Raw genomic sequence first — 4,710 nt, forward strand, 5'->3', positions numbered from 1 at the left:
TGACGGTAACCTTTATCACCATCAAGGATGGCTACTTCAAGCGGACACATGATTAGGCTGAAAAGGAGGACAGGATGATTAGGCTAATCTGCATTCCAGATGGCTGCGTGCTAGTGGACATCAAGTGTAGTGTAGCGAGCGAGGAGTACTTGCAATGGGATGGTCAACTTCATCACCATTGAGCATACAATGGTGCGGCTATTGTAGGTGGGTGCAAGGCTGGGAAGGAGAAGGGGATGATTAGGTTGATCGGGGCTCCAAATGGCCTACCAGCAGGGACGTTGAGAGACATGTGGTGAGCGAGGAGTACGTGAAAATGTTTGAGAGGCTGGGCCATGAGACAGAACCTCTCTGCTTATTGATCTCTCCACTAACCAAGGTAACCATTATTTGCCTTTTTTTAAAAAGAACCCAGTAAAACATCTTCCACCTTTGTTTAACGTCTCTTTTGAAATTAATTCAAGTGACTTTTGACATCGTTTAACAATGCACATAGATTTTGACAACTGCTCAATCCACAACATATGTGCCAATGTATTTATGGGAATGCGTGATCATGCATCTAGTTGACAAACTTGTCAAGGCGATGCAAATTTGAGTTTGAGAGAGAGAGAGAGAGAGAGAGAGAGAGAGAGAGAGAGAGAGAGAGAGAGAGAGAGAGAGAGAGAGAGAGAGAGAGAGAGAGAGAGAGAGAGGGAGAACAAGAAGTGAAATTTTTACATTGTAGGAACAATTCCAAGAAACCACGATGCTTATACAATGGTTGTACCCTTGAGTGCCTCATAATGAGCTAGAAATGGGAACCTATAGCATGGTAGTTGAATCATGAAAAGCGATTTTACTAGTTAGTTCTCCTACAAAGGTTGTATCCTTGAGTGCCTCACATTGGGATAGAAATGGGAACCTGTAGGATGGTAATAAAATCACAAAAGGCTCTCCCATATCTAGAAGAACAAGGCAAGGGTACATACTCTTCTAGATATAAGAGATTTTTGCTTGGGGAAAAGCGGGTGTTTGCATCATGTGGGTAGAGACTCAATACTTCTCTCTTTACATTAGCTCTTCATATAAAAAAACCCTGCTTAGTTTCTCCTACATGATATTTCTCAACCGAGCTTGGAAGTAGGAGAGAGAAAGCTAATGATTGTGGGATGAGAGAGAAGGATTTGCGACCATGCACTTTGGTGAAGACATAGCCACCGTGAAGATACCAGGGGAGAGGCTACACAAACAGAATCGAAGGGACAATGGAGATCAATGACTTCATTAACCACCATGGCAATTGAATTAGTGGCCGCTCCACAATATGAATGAGGAGCAATTGCCTCCATTTTATTGTAGTGACAGAGAATATACCCACTCACTAGCTAACGCTCTTTTGCACTCCTCTCTCGATTACCCCACTCTAATTAATATATAAATAGTGCTTCCAATTCACTTATATATAAGATGAGGGTTGTGACTATGGTTCCTAAATTTGTTCACAAATGAGCTTTTGGGCCCTTCCCTCAGCCTGTGAAAGACAACCAATTTCATTGGTTTTTTCAAGTTTAAATATGGAAATTATTTGTTGGGTTTGTAAGTGTCGCACTTCTAAGCTTGAAGTGATAGCTATTGCTTTCAAAAATTAAAAGAGCCTTTGATTTGTTTATTTAGACCAACAATTTCAAGAGCATCTAGATACAAACAGCTTTGTTTCTGTCCATATGAATTTCTATTACTGTTGATATCATCTTGTATTGTAACCCTAAACTCAAAACTTCTTGTACAAATCGTAGACTTGACCAACCTGATAAAAATGTAGTAATGCCCCTTGAACATCCCTATTATATAAAACATGCCATGGAGCTCCATCTCCAATAAAAAACGAGTATTGCTTGACAAAACCTATCTTTCCCACTCTATGTCTGTTAGAATATAAACCTAATCCCCTATTTCCCTCATTTGGAGTTAGAAGATAACTAGAGGAGAGGTCTAGTGTTCATGATGACTTTTTGAACCAACATTTTGACCAAAAGTATCATTCATAATTTCTAGGGTAAAGGCAATGTGACTCTTACCTTGGTAGGACACCGCAAAGACGTTCGATCACCCACTACTTGTACACACCTTATTCTTTACTAGATAGAAGAATAAGGGGCTCTCTCATACACATAGTATTGAGTTGCTCCACCCACATCTTGTGTTCTCTCTCTCCCCTTCTTGCTCTCCACACACGTACCGCATTCACACACTCACAATTGGTATCAAAGCTATGGATTTGGCTATAGCAAGGAGCACGACTGCTTTGAGAGCATTGAGGCAATAGCTTGCTCCCTCTCGATGGTGGAGAGATCAAGAAAACTTGAAATCTTTGCAAGAATGCAATGGGAGATTGTGAGCTCAACTAAGAGTGATATATGCTCTTGTGGAAGCTCAAAAAGGAGTGTGGAAGATTGTGTGTAAGTGAAGGTGCTACCCTAAAAACTGTGTGCACAGGAGCATTGTTTTCAGATTCCATTTTCCTCCTTGTAGAAGATAGATCTGAATATTTTACTTGCTATGCCCATCCGTTTTGACATGGTATACAACTTTGCAAAAGAAACTTTTTGCAAATTCCTCATCAATTTTTTGATATTCAGCTTGGACTAACTGTATATAGAAATTGCAAGTTTTTTGTTCTTGCATAGTGTGCAAGTGTAGAAGCGTGGTATGTCTTTTGCGTTCCTTTGCGCTTCTAGAGCTTCTGGTATCTTCAAGACTTTGGCTTCTGCATACATACGCTAAGAAAATCCTTCGGATCTTTTGGGACCTTCTTCGTGGGGTTCTTGGTCCTTGGACCCTTTATTTCCCTTGGACTCCATGATTTTGGGTTTTATCTTGTAGCTTGGTGGCTTCTTTTATAAGACCCTTTTTCCCTCTCTCAAACCTTGCTTTCTTCTACTGAGGTTCTTTCTGATGGGCTGCCACTGCTTTCTTCTTCATTTCCTCTCTCCTTGCCCTCTTTTCTTCATTGTCAGAGTTTTCACTGTTGTGGGATTCATAACGAGCTTTCTGTTGATTCCTCATCTGATTTATATACCCTTTTATTCTTTGAACTAGTGGTTCGTGGAAAGGGGTTAAGCTAAGACTATCCATGTATCCTGATCTAGGGCTGGCAGCAAGTTATTGGCCATTCCAACAGCATGCTATGCGATTCATGTAAGAACTTTTGGAGTGCCCAAATATTTTATCTTTTCTTCCTTCTTTGTGCTCGTGAGTGTTGTAAGCATGTACTGCACGTGATCTATTGCTTGCCTTGTTGTTGACTTCAACACTTGTGTGAAAGTAATTGCAACTTCATGATTCGGAGTTGTGTATCTTGGTGGTCTCTTTGAGAGGGAAGGGAAGTGTTGGTGATAAATACGGGTGGGATCCTCCACTTGCTTTAGAATGAGGTCGGAGAAAGTGGTGACGATTGTATCCTTGGTGAATGTGCCAGCCGTCCTCCTATCCCTGGCCCTCATTGTCATACCTTCCATTGGAAGCTTTAGTGCCTCGGCCACTATGTCCTTGTTGATAACCACTTCAACTTTCTAGCCTTGCTGATCCGTGATCTAACCAGATCCATCCTCTTTGATAGTGGATAATAGTTCATAGGCCCGCTAAAAATCTACTCCACATGGCTCTTGGTTGTAGAATTCTCAAAGTCCCAATCTTCTGTTGGCTTCTTTAGTGTCTGGCTTTGCGGCTACATCATAAACTTCCTTGGGTAGCATTTGTAACTCTACCTGGTTTCCATCTTCACTCTTGAACCTGCCGGTGAAGACTGTAGTGTTGTTTTCTTCAAGATGTTCTTTGGATAGGTAGGTTGTCTTTTCCATTTTCGTAGAGCTTGGCTCCAACTGGTATGTTGGAAATTCTTACAGCTTCTCTTTCGGAGTCATCCTCTTCTTTACTTTTTCAGCCGCTTGTATTGCACCTAATAGGAGAATACATTGTTGTTAGCGGGTACGCCGCGGCAGACGATGGAGCACAGCAAGAACACAGACCAACAAATTGTCAATCCGAGGACGTAGCTGACCCGACTAGGGCATGGAGGCAATCTCTAGGTTGTCAACCCTGAGCTAGATACGAACAACACTCTACAGTCACTAATCCTACCACAACACTACCATAAAGCAAAGAAACGGATAACGCATCCTACGAAACACTACAAGCTCGAAACAGTCTCAAATCGTATCGGAATAACTCGAAATCGGAAGGGAAGACTCACAAGGATATATCCTATATGGCCAAACACCTAAACCCTGAAAACCATAACTGTAAGACCTCTAATCGCTGTCGCGATAGACCCAAAACAGCAATTTCCAAAGTGTCCGGAACTGATCTACAAAGACATCAATACGAAGAGCTTGTCGCCCTGATTCTAATGACTACTTGATCATTCAGAACGGATGTCGTTTGAGGTACTTACGACCAAATATAGCTCGTAGCAGGCGGGCTCGCGATGTGGTCCTCGGCTTGCATTGCTTGCGTCGACGCGGAGAGCTCTTCGATGCTAACACGCTCCTACTCTCATATCTGCAATGTGATTAGTGTGCGCGACGGTGTGTGTGCATGAAGCTCACTACTGTGTGCTGCAGAACCCACGACTGTATATTATTTGAGATAACGTAATGTGTTTTTTACAAAGCCTTAGGTTTCAACTTATATACAAAGCCTTCAAACCTAATGTCCGGCCAAATGACC

This window comes from Adiantum capillus-veneris, chromosome 12 (genome assembly GCF_014529385.1).
Source record: "Adiantum capillus-veneris isolate H3 chromosome 12, ASM1452938v2, whole genome shotgun sequence".
NCBI lineage: Eukaryota > Viridiplantae > Streptophyta > Polypodiopsida > Polypodiales > Pteridaceae > Adiantum > Adiantum capillus-veneris.